The following is a 13,650-nucleotide window of genomic DNA, read 5'->3' as shown; positions in this document are numbered from 1 at the left end:
GGACACAGAATAAATAGTTTTCCCTGTTAAGCTAGCTAGCAGCTAAGGACTCCCCAGTAAACAAAATAACGTCCCCCCCGAACATCCCCTCCTCGACAATGTGTAGGGTTCCCGTTACAACCCGCAAACATTTAAGACTTTGAGGGAACGTACTTCTAGTTGTCACCGTGACGTTATGCACGGGACGTTTATATTCCAGCAAAAAAAAAAACATGAGATGTGACTACCCGTTTCACGTCCTCCTTTATAATATGAAGTTATGTAGTCATGGAACTTTATACCGGATTAGATGTGATACTTTCACATCTACAGTGTCTTTTTCATAATAAACTAATAAGATTTTTTTTAATGGCCATATTCCATAATTGTAGCCTAATGTAGTAAATGAATTGCAATACATGCTGGGAAGCCAACCTAAACATGAAATAAAGGGCCAATCTCAATTCTCTATTTTACCCCTTCCCCTTAGTTTTGCGCGTGCACGTGAGATGAAGGGCTATCTCAATTCTCATTTTGATCGAGACAACAAACAAACAAACAACAAACAAAAATACAAAGTATGTGATGTTCCATTAAAGAAAAAAACCTTACATCTTCAATGTAAATGCAAGGCAATGAATACATAATGTATTTGTTATTATTTACTTTTGTGTGTGCTGTGTGTCCTTCCAGGAGCTAAGAACTCCTAAAACAGTGTCAGGTACTGACAGGGGGGAAGTGACCGCTGCGACCTGGCAGTATTATGAGGAGATGCATGAGGTGTGACATATATATATATATATATATATAGCAACAGATTTGTGACAAGATATCTTGTTCCTTTAAGAGATTGAGCCCTCATCTGCTGCCAGCACCTCAGTCTCAACCCTCTACCTCTGCAGCCATGCCTCAACCCTCTACCTCTGCCATGGAAAGCCCCCCAACTCCCTCACCCCCCCAAAAAGAGAAGATACAACCCTATCCTGGATTACCTCATTGAGGAGTTGCATAAAGAGTAGGGCTGTCACGATTCTCCAAATCCTCGATTCGATGTAATTTTCGATTTTAAAGTCACGTTTCGATTTTCAATCTTTTTTTTTAAATATTACTATTAATGTGCATTTTAAGCTTTAAAGTAACTTTGGACTGTAAATACAGTAGATCACCTTTTCACTTGCTAAGTTGAGTAGGCTAACTTAGTTTAGTTTAACTTTTAAGTTCGAGATTGAGATGTAATTTCGATTGATTTCGATATAAAATCGAAATTTTGCGTGACATTGAGGGTGGGACTGCATCGGGCGATTCTACTTTTAATAAAGAGCAGATTTCATATAAAATCGGAAATCGCCATGAGGAGAGTGAGGCCCAAACCGACGAGTTTCTAGAACCTCTTTGAGAAAATGGTCAATAAACTGTATTTTTTGTTTATGTTTGCTATTTGCACTTTCTCAGTTTTATACATTTCAGTGCCTTGTTTTTTATACTTTTCAGTGCCTTTTTTATATATGTGTTTTTTTGTAATGGTTCTGTGTTATAATATATTTTTTATATAATGTGTTTGTCCGTTATGTTTATTTTATTGGGCAATAAAGAGAAATGTTGGTTAACAAAGACATTGTTTCTGAACATCAATGAAATTCAAAATAGTAATAACTGAAAAAGATATACAAAACACCATGCAATGTGTATGAAAAATATAGTACGCAGATTAGAACATCTGCATTCATATCCACCACCACCACCATCAAAGAGAACATAAAACAACTACAACATATTTACATGCATATAAAACCTGTCATGTTCACGGGGCTTGCACATTGCCTGAAACTAGAGCAGCTAGTCTGTTTCTTGTGTTTTTCCAGAGGTTTCATTGTATGCAATTGGTTCACGGGGAGGGTGGGGGTCATACCTATCCCTTTAAATGTCTTCATCTGGAATCAGTGTCACCATTGTTCATACACACATTGTGCAAAAAGGCACAGGAAGCAATTACCTGTGGTGTAAATGTGGGCTTCACATCCAAAGCTCTGAAAACCTGGTCCACCTGGTCTTCATCATGCCAAACGCCCTTTCAAATTATGTACCCTTTGAGTGATGGTGGTTAAAGGACAAATTCGGTATTTTACACTTACACACACTTACACACTCGTTTACAAACACGTGAAACTCACCGAGTGGTCAGGGGTGTTCACTGATATGCTCACACAAAAATTGCTGCAAAAGATGCTTTCCAACAGGTTGTATCGTAGTTTTTGTGCAACTCCATTGACTTGTATTGGATGTGCTGTGAGGTACGGTATTACTCCACCGCAGGAAACGGAAATGGGGTTGTTTGTAATCTTTCTGTAGTCTTATGCAGTCGCGGTATCGTATAGGCTATGCTATCCAAACATTTTTAAAAGATCAAAGTTAGCGCTACGATGTATGTACAAAGCATATGCTATTCTGGGCTAACACATCAGATCTGACTTCATATGACATAATAGAGTATGGCAATTCCTTAGTCACGTCCATGGCTAATGCTAAAATGTCTTGGAACTTACACGATGTGAATGATAGCAGAGGACAAATGTGTGTTGCATTTCAGACTTTTTAATTCCCGCGAGGGTCTAACAGGTGCGATAATTCAAAATCCCCATGTTATTTTCCCATTGGAAAAATTGCCAGATACCGGATGTCAAAGATGGCAGCTTTTTTGTAGGCGAACTTCAGAGGTCTATGCCAGTGGTTTGCTTGTAATTGGCAAGTGTACGCAAAGCTGCATTATCGCCACCAACTGGTCTGGAGTGTCTATTATTCAAGCTCTCAACGGAAGAATGTACGGTTGTGAGGCATTTAGAAAAATAGCTCCACAGTTTTACAACGAATGGTAAAACACCTGTTGGACAGCATCTTTTGCAGCGATTTTTGTGTGAGCATGTCAGTGAACACCCCTGACCACTCAGTGAGTTTCACGTCTTTGTAAACAATAGTTTAATGCATTTTAGGAAGGATTGTTCGGGCACTATGACAGAAACCGAACATTCTCAGACCAGGAGCATATGTCCAAATTTTAACCGCTCTATTGGGGTTCACCCGTTATTACGACAACCCTCTATTACGACATACCGTTATTACGACATGCCTCTATTTAGACATGCCCCTACTCCGATTTTTTTTAGTACCGCTATTGCGACATGACCAATCCTCATTTTCAATTTAGCTCTGCAGTTTCTGTATCCTATCAAATTCCAACATCCTAGATGCATGGATGAGCTGTAGTCATGTCATCTGCACCTGCAGCTACATCAACAATCTGCCCGATCCATCCGATGTTAATCCACTCCAAACAATGTTTATCCTAATAATTGATATCGGCACACATTTCAGTCAAAACCTGGTGTGATTTTTAGGTGATTTTGAACTGGCCATGTGAATAAATGTTACACATTATGTAAAACACAGGTAGCTCTCCACTTTATTCTCTAAGCTCTCAGGGGAAAACGGTCGGAAACTCCATGCATAACTCTATGCGTGCAGGCCAGTAGTCCTATATTAATTGATTAGGCTAATTAATGACCTTCAATCAATAGCCAATTGCATGCACGCATGCATTATCATGGCCCTATAATGGGGCAAAGACAGGCGGGATATCCAACGCTCCTTTTGCAGTAAACCACTTCACAACGAACGTTCAAATAACCCCCAGAGAAAAAAAAAATTGTCGCAGTAGTGGCCCGCTTGAAAATTAATGTTAATGCCGCCACTTCGACAATTAGATGCCAATGTCTAAGTAGCGGCATGTCGGAATAGCAGCATGTAACCGTTCTTTCATCAGAAACAAGAATGATGTAGCCCGTTGGAGGATACCGTCTCGCGGTATAAAAACTGCTGTTTTTCATAATGCGTGTGTCATGAACAGACCCCGGATACCCCACATAAATGTCCAGAAACCTGCCATTCACATATTGCCTGCATGTTGACGGAGTAAAAACCTTTATAATTCAAATAATCTAATCTGTGAGGCTGTGGGGGTTTTATCCGTATGTGGCTGCCATCAATTGCTCCAACCACATTGTGGAATGCAGGGGTTTGTGAAATGTCTGCAAATCCCTGACCAACTGCAGGCAGGTCCACTGTTGCAGGGAAGCGGATTGCTCTACCCAGATTGTCCCATATGTTCTGGGCCACTTTGTGGATGAGGCGACGAACTGTAGGCTTTGGAACATTAGACACGGCACACCACCCTATAAGAGAGTCCATGTCCCAGCCAAAAGGTGTATATGAGCACTTCCATCTCATTACCCCAGCCATAGTCCTGTTCCCTTTGCAAAAGCCTGAGGCGGAAATGCTGTCCTTTTCCATGTAATCTCCAACGGTCCCCTATTTCTCAAAAAGTATAAACTTTTAAAAAATCTGAATAATAGCTCTATTGCCCCACTCCAGACCTTCAGAACGGTTATTTCAACATGTCTGTACGTTAAGCGGTTAGAGTCGCATTCATTCTTGAAAAGGTAAAAAGAAAAGGTGGAAAAAGAAAGCCAGGGGCCTCATGTACAAAGACTTGCGTGGATTTCATACTAAAACATTGCGTACGCCTAAACCTGAAAAGTAGCGTACGCACAAAAAAATCCTGATGTATAAAACTGTGCGTACGCAGCACTCCACGCAGCTTTTCTTTGTACATCCCAATTAACGTGAAAGCGCACATGCACGAGCATTACACTCCACCCTCTCTCCTCCCTCAATCACACTCATTTTAATATGCTAACTAGGACATTCCAGAGCGCAGACCTCTGTGAAGACAAAATGGCCTATCCCGCAATATTAATAACAATGAAAACTCATCTGTGGATCCATTCATACTCAAACCTGTTGCAAAGTTTAATAATTGAAATCATCAAATGAATAAAAAAGTTTATTTCCAGCGAATGCGAGGTAGAAGTGCTTATCTGACGAAATGGCAAAAATCTTCCGTCTTTATCATCTGTAATTAATAACAAAAAAAAACAGTAGTGGCAGAGCATGGCAGTGGCTAGGCTGAGACCGTGGCAGAATTATTGGTCAGTCTGCAAGTAGGTAACAGGGTTCGCATAACTGGGTTTGAATGCATTTGGACCATGACAACATAACTGCATTTATTAAAAAATCATTCAATCAATTGTGTCCAAGTACCACGCATCGTGCACCCGAATGGAATAAACTCAGTTGATCCAGGCCACCTCGCCACAACATTACGATTTCTGGATCATATCCCTATATTTGCACACAAGTGTGATAATAATGCGAATGCTTACTCGAGGAAAGTCAAAGTAGCCATGCAGTCAATCAGGGAAATATCTTATATTCGCACGTATTAGCCATCCTATCTATTCACATGCATGATCCTGTCCCATTTGTATTTCTCAACCTGGTCTCATTAGGGAAACGTTCCCCTGGGACCGTTTTGGCAAACCCAGCCAAACGTTCCACCAGATACGTTTCTGAGGTGCTAAAGAGAGACGTTTAGACGTTGTTTACTACACTTAGGTCTGGTCAAACTAAATTGTAGCTTACACAAGCTCAGCAGTATTCTTTGGTTACCAAACCAAAGTTTTGGATTAATAGTGCCTATATATACGTTTTACAAAATATAAGGGCACAAACCCTGAACTGCTGTCTATGCCACATCTTGGTGGGTTTTTTCTTTCGCGAGCAACCCGGGGGATTTTAGCTCAATTGTCAACACGCTCGACTTCCGCTCCAAGGTGCAGCTGTTCGCAGGTTCAAATCCGACTGTGTGCAGGGCCGAGCTGTGCAATTCAACCCAACGCACGAGAACCAGAATCAGCACACAGCCGGATTCAAACCTGCGAACAGCTGCACCTCGGAGCGGAAGTTGAGCAAAGTAACAAATCGATTGCTATGAGTGAGAAAACGATTGGAAACAATGTTTTGCAGTTATGTTCTATCTCCAGCACGTCAAGCCCATAGAAATCCATTTGTTTTCACTCACATCCTTTTGCCATTTTCAGTAATTTTAGCAAACATTATAGCATTGCTGGTTAAAAGCATGCATTTCCTTTCCTTAGTAACCATTGTCATGGTACAAAAATCTGCTAGCGCGATATAGCTGAACTACCTGGTATTTGGTTGATTCCAACGTCCATTTAAAGGTACCATGTGTAATGTCCGCCAAAAAATCAATTCATACTCCACATTCCATAAAAGATGTGGGCAGTACACCTCCAGAAAGTGAGTTGGTCTACCCTAGAGTAACAACCGAGACACGTGTATTGCAGTTTGATATGAAAACTCTTGTGCAGCCAGGCTCATGACAAGTGAGCCTTTCCTTGTCAGCGGATTGTGTCCTTGCTGCATTGGTGATATTAGATGACAGTTCAGTAATGTCTGTAGACATTACAAACTTGATGACCTCTGCCACGGTGTCATGGACCCAGGATAGCTCTAATACATGTATGAGAAACAGGCCCAGTTGATCCCAAAGCAATTGTACATATCGTCTGATATTTACTCCTTTTGAAGCTGCTGGAGAACGTCCACTTAGTCACCAGTTTGATTCTCATTTTTGAAGAGAAGTCCCAGTGGGTGCTGTATTTGTAGAAATGAAATACATTAGCAAAAAAATCTAAGAAAAACGTGAAGCATATCACTACGAATTCCATGTCAAACTTGCATTATGATATTAAAAATCGTTTATTAACAGCAACTTACATGAGTTGAGGGCTGGGCAGAGTATTGGTGGGGGATGTGGTGAACAACCACACTTGAATGTGCGGTGACTTCCCAAGATCATAATTGGACAAGCAATTTGCTGGTTTCAGCTTTTCAAGGAGTGATGGGATCCTGTCGATGACACACATGTGGTGGATCCAGTGTATTGATTTGTTTGTCAGGTTGGTAGACTGATGGTGTGTGCATAAAAAAGTCCAGGTTATCAAATATTATTGAATATGTGGGAGGTACAGATGAGTGTGTAAGGTTCGGAACAGACAATGGTGCAACACCCAAATCAACCATCTCCTCATCTGAGAGTGTGCTAAATGTGAAAACATCAAGGGCATCCACCGTCTTGCTTGGCTGTTCAGTGGGCTCTGTGGTGCTGGTATGTACTGTGCCACTTGTTATGGAACTGCTTGTTGTGATGTCTTAAAAGAAACAGAAACAGAAAAATGTAAAGGTAAAACCATTGTCTGAAAAAAAAAGAGTAGACAAACAACACAGACATACTTACCCGATATGATTAGCTCCTCTAGACTTCTTTGTAGGTTCCTGTCCTGTTCGTCTATGCCGCCACTTGCATTAGTGACTTATGACTGGGAGCTGAAGAAAGACTCCAGGGGCCTGTACTATGAAGGGAGCTTAACCTACCCAGATGTAACCCAGGGTTACTTTGTTAAACCGGGGTTGACAAAACCTGGTTATCATAAGTGGTGTTAATCGGTACTCCGACGCTGATTAAGAAGTTGATTTGTTGAACCGGGGTTAACCTAATTGGAGTTTGTGCGTGTTCACATAAAAGGGGCGGGTTGCAGCGCAAGTCACCACTCTCAATGATGACACAATCACCTTATTTTACGGACGAGGTATGCATAATTATTGTGACAAATTACGAGGAATTAACTCTACGACAAAAATCAAATACGTCTGCAGCAAACAAATCGCAAATAATAGTGGAAGGCCGATTATGGAGGGGGTTGAGGGAGGCATTCGGTCGGATTCTGGTGCTGTGGAAATGTGCAGCCTTTATGTGCAGGGTAACATGATATTCAATTCAACAAGTTTATGTTAAAATGGTGATTTTAATTTATTAGGCCAACTGTATGTTCGATTTATTTTCGGACATACAGTAGGCTTTTCTTGCTCAGATGTTCAGCATAGGCTACTGTAGGCTTTATTTTTGGACATACAGTTTTCTTGCTCAGATGTTCAGCATCACAGATGGAATATGAATTGTCCATGTATAAGGGCATTGCTACGACGGGTGACATTAGTTAGAGACTTCTGCCTAGATCAGCTGACAAAGATAACAAATTCCCTCAGCTGACAATCTATATCTTCATAGAGAATATCGTCCGGGTATATCAGCAGATTGTTAGGGAGGTCTCTAAAACCCTAACCAAGCCCTGACAAAACTGAAGAGAACCCCTTTTGTTTGCAAGATTTGGTGAACTGTGGTTATGTCCAGTTTGGCCAGTCAAATGCCCCACCATACAACAGCACAGTGTCAACATAGTATGGATCATCAAACGGGGTCTCTTCCCTCAAAGCTACTGAAGCCGTCATTGTCTGAATAGAAAGGGGACAGAAAAATTGTTAGTGGATAGATAGATAGATAAATACTCAAAGTCAAAGTCAAAGTCAAAGTCAGCTTTATTGTCAATTCCTTCACATGTTCCAGACATACAAAGAAAAAAAAAAAAACATCTTAAAGGAGAATTCGGAATATTGAACGTGACGGCTTTTCTCACTATCCCAACAGTTTTTCGATGGGGGTGCCATTCAGGTGAAGACAAGACATATTTGACCAATTTTAAGTCCACAGACAACATAACATTCAAGTAAACAAAAATTGAACACATGACCAGGAGGAAAAAATAAGTAAATAAGTGAATAAGAGGGCACATATAATAATTGAAAAAAAAAAAGATAAATAAATAAATAAATAAATACTTTATTGATCCCCAGGGGAAATTCAAGAATTCATTCAATTTGGGTGTTTTTTTAAAATAAATACTTTGAGTGTAGACATGGAAATTGCTTTGAATGGAAAAATAGACTGTTACTGCTGTAAGATCCAGAATTAGATATGAACAGAGGAAACCAGTAATCAGCTATTAATGAAAAACCTGAAGAGTTCTAGATAGCGGCCGTCTCCAAAGCCACTAGGGTGTCTAGAGTCAAAATATTTCATTATCCTCAGTCTTGGTTTGAGAACCTGTTAAAAGTTTTATTTTATGGCATACAAGTTATTGCTCTCGTTGACCCGTTCTTTGGGGCTGATATCAACTAACATTTTAAATTCATGTTTAGTATGGCCAAAACCATTAATTTCATTGGTAGGTAGGGGTGCATGGTAAGCTTCAGCGCACAACCCAAAACAGGGGGCAAGGAGAGGTTGGAGTTGATCCAGAAAAGGGCAGGTTAGATTCTTTGACCTAAAATCATCATTACACATATTTAAAATGTTATGATGTAATGCATGAAATGCATAAAAACACCACATGGATGTGTGAATATGATTATCTAAACTGAGGTTTATTTCATATACTGTATTGAAATAATAGAATAGTCTACATTTCAGTCAAACACAGCAGCCAAATACAACATAAAAATATTTTTTTATAGACTTTATAGATCTTTCACAGATTTTATAGAGTTATATCAGATTGTTTTCATGGAGCTGTAGCCTTGTTGAGGTAAGACAATACCAAAATAAAAGTGCTTAAGAAACTCTTGGCTTTTTCTCATATAGCCTAGCCTACCCTACAAGAATAAAATAGGCCTACAAATCAATGAACTCTCTGGGCTTATTTTGTTCCAACAGTAGACCTAATGCAGAAACCTATAATGCCACAAGTCTGAGTGAATATGAACAAAATCATTGGCTAATAATTTGTGCATCATTTTAGCAGCAAGGGCCAAATTATTATTTAACATTAAATCCCTTCATCAAAGGTAAGGCTACTCTACAGACTATCGTTGCGGTTTAGGAATGCTATAAGTGTTTAATTTTGCGCTGGATTTCGAAAAACAAAAGCCGACCGATTGCAAGTTGTCACATGCTTAAATTGCAGTAGATGTATGGGTAATGAGGTCATTTGACAACTTTTGGCAATGAATGTAACCAAAAACGAACTGCATTACCCACAATTCCGTACCACGTATAGTTTCAAAACCGTAAGTGGGATGAACGCGCTGCTTGGAACGTAAATGAGGGTCTGAGCGAGCAGAAAATGTTGTTAACTGATTCATAACAAGTAAATCGATATAACGACCGGTTCATTTCAGTTTTTTTCCGATACGGGGCTTCACGTATCGATGTAGCCGTATCTTACATGTTAAAGGGAAACTTGGCAGGATTCCCCCTCTGCTGGAGAAATTGTGCATTATGCTATTTCAAACTGTGGAAAAAGGTAATGATAAAGCACATGGATTTGTTTACAAGCTAGCAAAACGGTTAGCATAAGTTCGGTAGACAATGTGGATGTTGCAAGGTAAGAAACAAGATTTAAAACAAGTTTCTTGTTTCTCACTTCTCTTTCCGGGACGGTAGTCTCAATGTTGCAAGGTTGGTTTTCCGTCTGGGGACGCTAGGAGCAGCGGGAAAAGTCACCATTTTCACCGGAACAGGTCATTTAACCATCCAAATGATTTCTAAACGGGTTTATTACGTTGAAATAGTTGCCAAGTTCCCCTTTAAAAACGGATACCGATACGTATCGGTTAATCTTTACACCCCTACATTTCAGCCGTGGAAGAAGCCTCATATGGAGGGATTCAGGTTACCACCTCATGCATCCACAGCCACAGTTGCAATACCCTTAATTTGAAAATAGATGCACTATTTGTGTAGGATTCCACAGATGATGTGACATGATTCCACAGATTATGTAAATTGTAATATATGTAACTTACATGTGCATTTGCAGTCTTGACAATAATGTTGAAACAACAATTTGCTACCTAAAAGGAAACAGTAATCAGACAATAAGCCCATACCATGAGGGAAAAGAGTTTTAAAACACACACGCACGCATGCAAGCTTACCCTTACGTCAAATTCTTGTTCTAAGCCCAGAGTGCAAAAGTCAGATCTTGTGATTGAAGAGTTGTGGACTCTGATTATTTCCTCCTCTGGGTCACCCTCAGTGTCCAATACATAGTCCAGCTATGTGAAAATAGCCAGAACATTATGAATGTATGAATATTTAAAATATCCAATTGAGAAAAAACAATCTTGAACTTACCAATTCTTGAGTCTTGCATTTGGTTCTTGTTTCCAGAGACTAAATTGGGATTAATACACTCAACAGCTGAGGAGAGTAGCTGTAAATTTGCACCTTATTTAAAACGAAGATGAGACAAAAATGTGTGGGAAATGTGTTAATGGACACATACACAATCACTTATACAATGCACAAGATACAGAAAATGATTAGCTTACATTTAGAAGGTGGTGAATGATCTGGGTCCGAGCTACACTCCATGGAGGCAACAACTGGGTCAGGGCAAAGCTCTGTTGGCTGAAAGACAGAATTCTGCTTGACCATACTGACTGAGACACATCGGAACATCAGGACTCTCAAGTTTTCTCAATTCCTCCTTGATCTTCTTGTTTTTCCGCTGATTGTAATTGTGATTCACATTACATATCATGACAACATGAGCCGATGGTGAGAGCATATTCATGTAGTAGTTGTTGTTCTTCATGGTTGTAAAGAGTTGTTCTGCAACCTGGCTGTTAATTCTCCCTGCCAGTTCAGGAACTATCTTTATCCTTCGGAGGACATCTTTTGGGTCTTTGGTGTTTCCTTCATGAAATGTGTAGAGACAGGTTAGAGACTAAAATGCGCTGCCGACCCAGTCAGTGGATGGCCACCCTCGCCCAGCACAGCTTTTTTAGTGCTGAGCCATCATGCCGTGTGTGCACAGAAAAGTTTCTCCTCATTCAATGAGAGATGTCAGTAAGTTGATTATTGTTTGTTTTGACAACATTGACTGGGAAGTATTCCCATTTACCCTACATCACTAATATAGCTGTTGTTTTGTCAAAATTGTATCAGAATCTGATAGTAAAAGCAACAAGTGTGGTTCGGTAATCTCATGCCATCTTGTTCATATTTAACAGCTAGCCAGAAGAGCAACGTGTAAAACTGTTTGTAGTTAGATTAATATTGTTACGTGTTTTTTTGTAACAGAGTTTAGCTTCATCACGTGAGGATTCTTTGTATTTAAGGCAGCAGGTAGTAGATAGTGCTAGGAGGATAAGGAAAGAATACGTTGAGCTTTGCTAATGTTTTTCATAGAATAATCTATAGTTACATCTGTCAATTTTGCCAAGCAGCCATTGAGGAAAAGGAAGAAGAAATTACATCATACCCAGGGTCAATTGAGAAGCTCTTCGTGATTGGTTGATGCTGCCCAATGGGCGTTCTTGTTTAATGACTGACACGCCCATGCCGCAGACGGACCCTTCTCCCTGTATTGGAGAAGAAATGGCTAGCCAAATGGATGACACGTTGCCATATCAACCTGCACTCCCCCTCACCCACAGCATATACAGCAAACATGACTCCAGAGTCAGCATCTGTAGGTGATGTTGCAAATAGTTCTACAGCTTCATATGATGTGAACATTACCATAAAACTTCCTAGGGTCAATCTTCTGGAGGAGATGATAGGCCAAGGATTCAAGGATCCAGCACTTCTCAAACACCACCTGAGATACACTTACATAGATGATGATGAAATAGGAGCTGACATAGATGGTGTCTCAAGGGATGTGTCTGATGTGTATGGCCTTCTGGACAGAGCTTATGGACCACACAGCTGAAGGGGAGGACCTGAGGGTTCCATCTCTGTGTCCTAAGTGGCTAGAAAAAGAGTGGAAATCCTTTGGACGAATTCTACTGAAAGGATTTCAAGACCATGGCTATTTTCCCTGTCGCCTTTCCCATGCTTACGCAGTGGCACTTATTTTTAATGAATATGAAGTGTCAGATTATGTGCTTTTTGACAGTCTTCTTTTGTATGTAAGTAACTCAGACAAGAATCTGATCACCATACATATCTGCAAACTAGTCACCTTTCGGCGAAATTCTAATCAAAATGTCATTCACGTGAATCGTGTAGATCCAAAGAGTTTTTTTTCGGGGGGGCGGGGTCAACTTCCCATAGTCTGGAGTGAGACTATCATCGGTTTCATGCGAGATTGATAGGCAAGTGATAGGCCTCTGTGCTATTTTTGAAGACCTACCTATCAGTTGTTTCTGAGGGCAGGCTTTATTTCTCTCACTTTCTGTTACGCATAGTCTGCCTGCTATGGCCTGCAGCAGCGATATGACCAAGGAAAAAAGAAAATGTTAGCTAACAAACACGGGCCACATGCTACACTCTCTCTGACTATAAACTCAAGGTAAAACATCATATTGTTAGGCTACTTTTCTCTTGCTCTTGGTGGGTTAAAGGAAAGACTTGCTGAGGTGAGGTTAACAAGTGTTTACTCGCAAATTCACGTTCCCGCAGCTGGCCGCTTTGAATTGCTTTGCGAAACAAAACGACTCTGCACTGAGTGCGATTGTGAATTTAGCTCAGCTTAATAGGTTTAATATTGTCTTGGAAAGTTACTGCTTGTTCACAGGTTATTTCATTTAGCATTATATTTTCCATGTGTCGATGATGGTTAGACATGACGTTCTCAGGGAGTACAGACCTTTCCAAGGCCAAATGTAGTTATTTGCAACAAATCTGAAAGTGGACCTAGCAAAATAGTTTGACTTGAGACAGTAGGTGATAGGTGTAATTTGCTTGTTTTCTGTGTAGCATTTGTAACGGATACCAGCTAGCTTAGCTGTGCTTGTGGAACGTTGGTAAACCTCACTCCCCGACGCCTCAAGAGTGCTGCTGGCATGCGAGCCAGTAACCTGGGCTATTGGCTCAATTGTTAGCGCGCTCGCCTCCCGATCCGAGGT

The sequence above is a fragment of the Alosa alosa genome, chromosome 3 (genome assembly GCF_017589495.1).
Source record: "Alosa alosa isolate M-15738 ecotype Scorff River chromosome 3, AALO_Geno_1.1, whole genome shotgun sequence".
NCBI lineage: Eukaryota > Metazoa > Chordata > Actinopteri > Clupeiformes > Clupeidae > Alosa > Alosa alosa.
The sequence above is the reverse complement of the archived record's forward strand: the minus strand, read 5'-3'. Positions refer to the sequence as shown.